The following is a 9,740-nucleotide window of genomic DNA, read 5'->3' on the forward strand; positions in this document are numbered from 1 at the left end:
AGAGAGCTTTAAAAAACAATCCAAGTATGTTTTGATGTTTACCAGTGCAGTTCTTGAAGAGCTAGGTGCAGGGTCTGCCCCATGAGATTTTGCTGCCTGACACGAATGACAAGATACCTCCCCACCCCATTCCATGTACAGACGTCGAATTATCTGGCTGCTGAATCTCGCTTCAACACTGGTGAAGTGACAGCAGCACCCTCTACCACACCTGAGGTAGCAGGCTTGTTTAGGGGCCCCAGGATAGAACATGCAGCATAATCCTCCAATAGAGGGGAATGACTGCAGCACTCAGGGAGAATAGCCAAGGGACTATTGCTGTTGCCACTCTGCAGCATCTGCTGCCTGAAATGTTGCCTCACTCTGCCTAACAGGAGGGCTGGCCCTGAGTTCTGGAAAAGAAATCTGACTGCCATCTGAATTCCCCATGTTTTTAAAACCTTTTTGGGGAGGAAGGTAATGTGGGAAATGGCTAACTTGAAAATAACCTTTTAACAATGGACTATTTGAGATTCAGGCTATGACGCAAGACCAATATTTCCTTCATTTTCATGTCCGTTCCCTGATTATATTATTAACCCTGTCTGAACGTTAGAAATATTCCTTTCTTGTCTCTTGAAATTATGGTTAGCTCACCAACATCTTTGCTTTCCTTTTAAGCTGAGCCCTCGTTCTGCTGTCTTAATTCTTTAAAGCAAAACAGAGGTGGCAGAGATGTAGATGGGTAAGAAATGAATTGGATTGGAATGGGGTCCATGCCAGGTTCGTGTTAAAATGCCTCCCTCCCCTGCCTGCTATTTTCTTCTGTTTACTTAAACAATGGGTGCTTCCTGTTTATTGAGCTGGTTTGTTTGCCACAAGATTAGATGACAGTTGGCTATTTAAATGAGGATTCATTTTGTTTTCCTGGGCGGTTAGATGATGTTGCATCAAAGCAAGAGTAGCCCCAAACTTCCCAGTGCATTTTCCTGTGACTTTCCTTAGGGCAAGAAGTCAGATCTTTTGGGGAAGCAGGTTTGTGGCACAAGACCTCCTAGTCAACTATAGTTGCACAACCTGAATTTGGCAGTATGTGATTGAATCCCCTCTGAAAATAGTGAAAGTCTGGAAGTGCCCAGTGATCATCGCAACTATAGACTGAATGAATAAAAGTGACCCTAATGGGGGGAGGTTACCAATGGAAGTTGTTAATGTGCCACCTCCCAGTTCCATTCCTTGCCCAGAATGCCTTCACTAGCCCCTTTACGGTACATCATCTGCCAAATCTATTGATAGCTTTGGTGACCCACCACTCTGCAGCTCAGTCCATAGGCCCTGGCTCATCCTTTGGGGACTGTAATTGTCAGTTAAGACAAAAACGTGTTGAATTTATTGGTGATTTTGTTCTCTTTGTTCCTCACTGAAGACTGTTTTTGACCTTTTTTTCTGTCGCTGTTTCCCCCAAAGGAAATGGATCTGTGGTCATGGTGTCTCTCAAGCTCTCCATGTGGAATTCTTATTGGATAAATACTATTGCATTAACAGAACCTACAGTACTTTGGTAAAATCATATTGTCTTGTAACACCATGAGACTGTAGTGGGGCTATTTTTACCATCGCTTTGGGTCGTGTTATCTTTCCTCTCTGTTTCTTTTACGTGCTTTGCATTTAAAATACAAAATTAAAAAAGAAAAAGAAAAAAAAAGTAGGGCTTTGCAAAGACAGCGTGTGATTTGTGCAACAGTTAAAAGCTTGATAAAAACACAAAGGATGACGTCCATAAAGCTAGAGGAGTTGCGTGGGGGAAGGCGAATTATACAATTATTAGCTTTCTGACCTGGGCAATTAACTCCTGCTGTGGATCTAATGCATCTCTGCTTGCATTTGCCACAAGACAGGCAACTCTGCAGTGACCTTCCAGTCACTGATTCCTGCTGACTGCCACTACAAAAAAAAATTGAACTGAAATACTAAAAACAACAACAGCCAAATCCTGACATCAGTCAGTGTGGGATTTGGGGTGCTCAGAAATAGGAATGGAAGGACCTGTCCATTTTTGTTCTCTCCATTTCTCATTTCTCCTGTCTTAAATTTTCTCCATATTTCTGCAGCAATTTGCATCTTTCTTACAAGTCCTGTTGCGCCCATGCCCTGCTTGTGCGCTTCCCCGAGACATCTGATTGGCTACTGTGAGAACTAGTGCAAAACCCAGCAGCCAGACTGCTGACGAGGACCAGCCGGTCGGAACATATAACACCTGTCCTGGCCTGTTTGCACTGGCTACCCATTTGCTTCCGAGCCAGATTCAAGGTGCTGGTTTTGACCTATAAAGCCTTACACGGTGTGGGACCGCAGTATCTTGTGGAACGCCTCTCCCGCTATGAACTGACCCGGTCACTTCGCTCAGCATCTAAGGCCCTCCTCCGGGTACCAACCCATCAGGAAGCCCGGAGGACAGTTACTCGATCTAGGGCCTTCTCTGTAGTGGCCCCTGAACTTTGGAACAGCCTCCCCGAAGAAGTACGCCTGGCGCCGACGCTTCTATCTTTTCAGCGCCAGGTTAAGACCTGGCTATGCTCCCAGGCATTTTAAGCGTTTAATGTTATAATTTTAATTTTTTTTGTTTGCTGCTTATTTATTGTGATATTCTGTATTTTAATCTTTTTGTACACCGCCCAGAGAGCTATTCGCTATGGGCGGTTTAAAAATGAAACAAATAAATAAAAATAAATAAATAAACAGAGTGATGGACTAGGCAGGCCTTTGGCTTGATCTGTAGGGCTCTTCTTATGTTCCTATCTAGTCCAGCATCCTGTTTCCTCACAGTGGCCAACCAGATGCCTGTAGGAAGCAAAATGTACCACGAAGAAGCATTATGAAGAAAACGGAGCATGTGCACACAAGAGGGTCCATAACTAACACAAATGTTAATCATTGTATTTTGCTTCAGTTCATTTATGTCCCACCTTTCTTCCAAGGTGGGGTATACAGGGGGACCCCCGGCAGTCTTACCATCCTAGAACTGACCAGACTCAGACCTGCTCAGCTTCTGCAAGACAGATGCATCATGTGCCCGCAGAATGTGTCTTGACAAGACGTATAGCCCAATTGCAGCTGCCTGGAGTTTTCAAAGAAAGGACATTAATGTAGGCTTGTTTCCCCAGCAGCCTCTTATTTTGACGCTTGTTTTGGAAAACATTTCTGATGATCTGGGTCTTATATAAGCTCCTTCCAGACAGGCTGAAAAAACACCCACATCAAAGGTTCCAGGAAGGAAGCGGACTTGGTTTCTTCTCATACAGAACCACACACAGAAAGGAAAATTTCACATTAGCATCCAGTCCCAAATCCCTCACCTGTAGCTTATGGTTTGCTCTGGTGTGATAAATGTGCGTTTAGACTTGTGCACAATCCGCAAGAGGTTACAGAATGGAACTTTTGTTGTTTGGCAAGGACAGCGTAACACCCGAACAAATGAAGAATGCCTCATACCTTTCAAATAAAAGCCCTGTTCATATGACCATATCTATAGATATCCGATGATATCCAACTAATCTATACTCAGAGTAAACTCAATGAAATCAATGGATTTAAGGGCCTCAAGTCCATTGATTTTAAGGGTCTATCCTGAGAATGACTAATATTGAATATCACCTTTTTAGTGGTTAACTTAGCACATCAATATCTTGCTTTTCAACGACAGTCCTCAAAGCAGCTGACAGCATCAATAAAAAAATGACGACGGATGCACCAAGGACCACCTGCTTCAAACAAAACAAAGCAAAACCAAAAGAAAACAATCAGAAAAACTAGGCGGAAGGGCCATAGCTCAGTCATAGAACATCTGCTTTGCATTCAGAAGGTCACAGATTCAATCCCTTACATCTACAGGTAGGGTTGGAAATGGCTCCTGTCAAACTCGGGAGAGTCACTGTCAGTCTAGGCAATCCTGAGCACCAATGATCTGTCTCAGTATACGGCACCCAAGGGCCCTTCCATCTCCCTTCCATCAAGGGCCGGCTCTACCATGTGGAAGCTGCCTCAGGTGGCAGAGGCTGTGAGGAAGGCAAAGCCATGTGTGTGTCACATGGCTTGTTCTGCAGCTCCTTAACTAACTTGTTGTCCTCAGATGCGGTGGGTGAAATGATTCCATTGCCACTGTTGAATACGGTTCGACTGCCAATCATTTGGCTTCCATATATGGAACTGGGAGGGGGGCATATTGGCCATCGGCTGAGACAGCAAAATGTCATGGCTGGTCCTGCTTCATAGGAAACATATTATTTTAGTAGAAAAGTCGGCTATAAATATTAAATCTAATTGAAGCTGATCATTTTGGCCATTGGGGGCAGCCATAGGAACAATCATGGCACCCTAGGAAAATTGGAATCTCTTATACTGAGTCAGACCATTGGCCCATCTGCCTCCGTGTTGTCTACCCTGACTGGCAGCAGCTGTCCAGGGTTTGAGACAGGAGTCCCTACCAGTTCTACCTGGCGATGCCAGGGATTGAATCTGGGACCTTCTGCACGCACAGCGGATGCGCTCCCACTGAGCTACGACTCATCCCATTTCTTCTGCTGTTGGAGGGTTACTTCTGGGGAGGCACAGTCCTCTACCCCTCTCTAAACAGCAATTGGACTGGGAAAAGAGCAAAACACAAACTGTATCAGTGCTGACTGCAAAATGATTCTTATTATGAAAAGAAATAGCAATTCCTTTTTTTCTGCTTTTTGAAGGAGGGCTGCATCTCAGAAGCAGACCGGATAGACTCTGGCAATTAGTAATGCAAGGAGATGAAATGCATGGATTAAAAGCTGCTCACCAAAGAGGAGACTCTGCTAGGCAGAAATCTTGTAGTTTTGCATGGTTGAGCTCCCTGTGGTGATGAGAAAAGTGATGGTTGCCATTTCTTTGTGTGTTAGATAGTGCCCCCCTTAGTTGCCACTGCAATGTGATCAAGGTTATAAGCATCTTTGCCAGCCGTGCAAGGTACATTCTATGTTGCTGATTAGGGTACTGTCTGGAAGATGTTCTGAAGACGCCAGTATCCCTGTCGAAGAGTCACCATGCATATTCATACCAGCTTCAAAGCGGCAAATATGCAAATTGGCAGCAGAGTTGCTGGCTGGTTTTTAATTAGCATCACCAGCTGTAGATCCCAACAAAGTTGCGCACTGAGTGCTTGCTATTCTTGCTGAATCCCCCCTCCCCCAAAAGTTCCCTTTTTATTCTACAAAGGCAAAACGTGAGCCTATGGAGGAGGATGCAGACAGCAAGCGCCACCACATGGTCTGGTTGTGAGTAAGCAGGCAGATGTGCTTGGAGGAATCAAGACTGAGCGGGGTGGACCAGCCTCCACAGCAATCCACTGCATTACTAGTGTAAAAGGTTTGGCTGTTCTTGCTAAGAGTAACAGAACTACCCGCATCAGTACAAAGCTAATCAGAACTCCCACAGCACAAGAGCATCAGATGTACAGGGACCCATAATACCCACTGTACACCATCGTCAGGAAGTCAGGCTATTGGGAGGCTCACGTCACGAATACCCAATGGCATCTTATGAATTTGCCACTACTCAGTGCACCTTGTGCAATAGAAAAATAAGAGGGGCGAAAATATGTTTTGGCCAACCATCAAATCCAATCTAATACCCTGAAGAAAGAATCCAAAACACTCCTACTTTGCAGGAAGGGTTTTATTAAATATTCTGGATGTAGCCAGGAAAAGGCTGATACAGAGAGGGAATCATCTCTGTGGACAAAACTGATGCAGGAGATGCCTAAAAAGCTTCCCGAAGTTTGTTTTATTGGAAAACAGCTTGAGAAGCTGTAGGAATGGGGGAGAAATTAATTTCAGTTTGCATTTTATTTATTTATTTTATATTCTCTTAGTGGAAGCCCAGGGCGGCAAACAAAAACACTAAAAGCACTTGAAAACGTCTTGAAAACAAAAGGCTTTAAAACGTATTAAAAGAAAACATCTTTAAAAACACATTAAAACAAACCATATTAAAAACATCTTTAAAAAACAACTTTAAAAACATCCTAAAAAGCAATTCTGGCACAGACACAGACTAGGATAAGGCCTCTAATTAATAGACCTGTTGAAAGAGGAAGGTGCCAATAGGTGCCAAAAAGATAACAGAGATGGTGTCTGTCTATTTAAGGAGTGGGAATTCCAAAGGGTAGGTGCCACTACACTAAAGGTCCACTTCCTATGTTGCATGGAACGCACCTCCTGATAAGAGGGTATCTACAGGAGGCCCTCAACTGCAGAGCACAGTGATCAACTGGGTATATAAGGGGTAAGGCAATCTTTCAGGAATCAGGTAACCATAGCTCAATGCAGGGGTGGGGAACCACTAGCCTGCAGCCAAAAAAGTGGGCTTGCCAGGCTTCCCCATTTGGCCTGCAAGGCTATTCTACCCAACTCATGCCCACCAGCCCCATACCTGATGTCATATGTGATATCTGGTGTGAGACAGGTAGAGATACAGCTGCAGAAAGCAGGATTGAACTCCCTGTGCATCCTGCTTTGACAATATCTCCCCCACCCCCTTGGGCCAACTTTGACTGGTGGGAGGGATCAATCACCTGTCAATCACAATATGCCATTTTGACAGCAGATGCTTGCCAAGTGGGTGGTCCTGTCCACCTGTCAAAGTTGGCCGGCAGGGTGGGGGACATAAAGATCTCACCCACCAGGACAAAAAAATGTTCTCCGCCTCTGGTTAAGTGCTATATGAATAAGTCTTGGGCTCATATGCACCCTCTCTCCTCCTTCTCCTCTGGCATAACCACAGGAGATCAGAAGCTTCTGATACATATACATTTTCAACTGACTGTACTCTGTCATTTCATCTGAACTGGGACAAAATGTGGTTAGTTTGTCCCAAAGCCAACTTCAAACTGGAGTGTCAGATTATGGCTTGTTGGGATAAACCACAGATAAAACAATGCCAGGTTCAGCTCCCTGCCACGAGTTGACAATGGAAGCAGATGCTTCTGAGCTTCCCTTTGTGGCCATTCACATAGCCCCAAACTACAGTTAAGGATTAAGTCTGAACCAGACCATTGTTTTCAACCTTCTGACCCAATGATGAACATCCAGCACCCGTGTTAGAGGAGTGGAGAACTTGTGGCCCTCCTGATGTTGCATTTCCCAGTGGCCAGGTGTCTGGGATGATGGGGGCTGGGGTTCATCAAAATTAACAAGGCCATGAGTTCCTCTGTTTGAGCAACATAATTTGTAAATGTTTGCTTGGACAGCCTGAAATGGTTGTGCAGACTTACAGGTGTGTTTCTTCTCTCCAGACACATTAATGGGCCCCTTTTCTGTTCTGACATGCAAAGAGTCACAATGGCCTCTTCTAATGTGAGTCTTTCGCTTGAGTCTCCCCAATGTATGCACAGAACACAATTTTCGAATGCATTGGATGCCCCAGTAATTTCAATGCAGACAGCAGACACACATACACTGTACATGTTGGGTGTTACCTCAATGGCTTGGGACCACATAATTCAAAGGACTGCCTTCTTCCCTAGGGCCACATCCACGTCATACATCGAAAACACTATGATACCACTTTAACGGACATGGCTTCCACAAAGAATCCTGGGAATTGTAGTTAGTTATGGATCCTGAGCGTCATTAGGAGACCCCTATTCCCCTCATGAAGCTACAATCTCAGAGTGGTTTAACAGTCCATCCCTTGTCCCAGGGAATTCTGGGTATTGTAGCTTTTTCAGGGGAATAGGGGTCTCCTAACAACTCTCAGGACCCTTAATAAATGACACTCCCCAGGATTCTTTGGGGGAAGCTGTGACTGTCTAGAGTGGTATAAGACTGCTTTAAATGTATAGTGTGGCCTGTGACTCTGCCCACCCACTGGGTTAATCATTGGAGACATTTTCCTGCCTGAGGCAAAGGACAAGATGATGCCCCTAGCCCTTTCCACATGTAGAAGGAGACCATCCTGAGAGCTGAATCTCACTGCAGCACTGATGAAAGGTAGGAATGAAAGGATTTGTCAGTTTCGGTTCTTTTAATGTCTCATTTAATTTTTTTTTTATTTCTGCAGCAATTTGCAGTTAGTTTTTTCAAAAATTCTCATGTTAATACTTCAGCATTTTAGTGCGAATTTCTCCTAATAAACACCTTTTTGTATGTGGTTTTGACTACTGTACACAATTTTGCAAGCAGTTTCCCCTCATATAAAGCACTTGTGTACATTTTCACTCATATCCATTTTTTATGCACACTTTCCCCTAATATTTGCATTGTATACATTATTTGGTTGGAGAACCGCATCATAAAATTTGGATAAGTGCAAATTTTGAAGGATGGCTGTGTTTCAGCTCTCAGATTGTTTCAGCTGATGTGAATGTGATAGAGTCACCTTTACATGGGAACTGATTCAGATTTTGCCCCCATCCTTAGTGATGGGACAGCCTCCTCCACCTCAGCCAAGGGCACCAAGCTAGCCTCGGGAATACAGTCCTGCCCTTTAGCACCTTGCACTGTTCCCCATTGTGTCGGAGGTCTAAGCTCTCATCCCGTCGCCATGCAACCCCTCTCCCTTTGGCATCTGACATATACAGTTTTTTAGTTGTATAGACACAGGGGTGTGTGTGGGAAATGCTGCTACTACCCGTACCTAAGCCAGAACACCAGTACAATTTTCATCAGGTGAAAAAAACCTGTGCGTCTAAAGGGCGGGAGTGCACTGCATGCTGGGATGCCTGTCACTTGAGCAGCTGCAGCTAGTGAAAAACTACCACAATTTTCTGGGTTCCCAGGCTTGCAAACAGATTATTTCTGGTATTGTTTGTCATGAAAATTAGTGCTAAACTTGCTCCATATTCCACAAGAATTCCAGAACTGCTTGTACGTCGTGCGACACATAGAATATAATGCACAAATTACAGGTAAGAAATTGTCAGAATAATGGAACAAAATGCAGTGTGAAAGCAGCCCCAGTGATGTTTGGTGTGAAGAGAGGAGTGGCTTCTAAGTACACAAGATACTGTGATCCTATTTCTGTCTCTGAAACAGTGGAAGGTATGTGTGCAGAAAAAAATGTTCATGAAGGTCTTCTTCATCCCTTCAAACAAGTGGGGGCATCTCTTACACCCATAATAAAATTGTTGCTGTAGAATTAATTATCTACATGCCACAAAAGACCACATTCCAATGCACTACTTATGGTCAGTCATCATGATAAACCATGGCTTATCATGATGGGAATGATCCTGTGTGAGCGTTCAGCTTGTGCCCCCCTCCCTTGCACCAGAGGAGGAGACTGAGAGTTTTCACTTTCATTTTTTTTATTAACTGCAGGTTAGTGTCACATCTGAACCCTAAACTGTGGTTAATCTTAACTATGGTTTGTTGAAACAAGCCAACTTCATAACCTATAGGTTATGAAGTTGGCATGTTTCAAACAAACAAACATAGTTAAGATTAACCATAGCTTGCTGGGCTCAGATGACATGACAAGCCATCGTTAAAAAATAGAAGGGAATGCTTCTAAACTCCCTGTGGCAGAGGTGAGGGAGGAAAGGCAAGAGGAAAGGTCATGAGCCATTAACTGAAATGACCATTGAGAATGGAAATCTGATGCATCCTTTGGATACCACATGTTGTGGCAAGATAACATAGGGGTCCTTCTTGTGGACTTGGGTCTCTATTCTTTATTCCTCATCCTTTTTAATAACAAGAGCATGTAAATAAACACAATAAAATACAGCTGGAAAA

Source organism: Rhineura floridana, chromosome 12 (genome assembly GCF_030035675.1).
Source record: "Rhineura floridana isolate rRhiFlo1 chromosome 12, rRhiFlo1.hap2, whole genome shotgun sequence".
Lineage (NCBI taxonomy): Eukaryota > Metazoa > Chordata > Lepidosauria > Squamata > Rhineuridae > Rhineura > Rhineura floridana.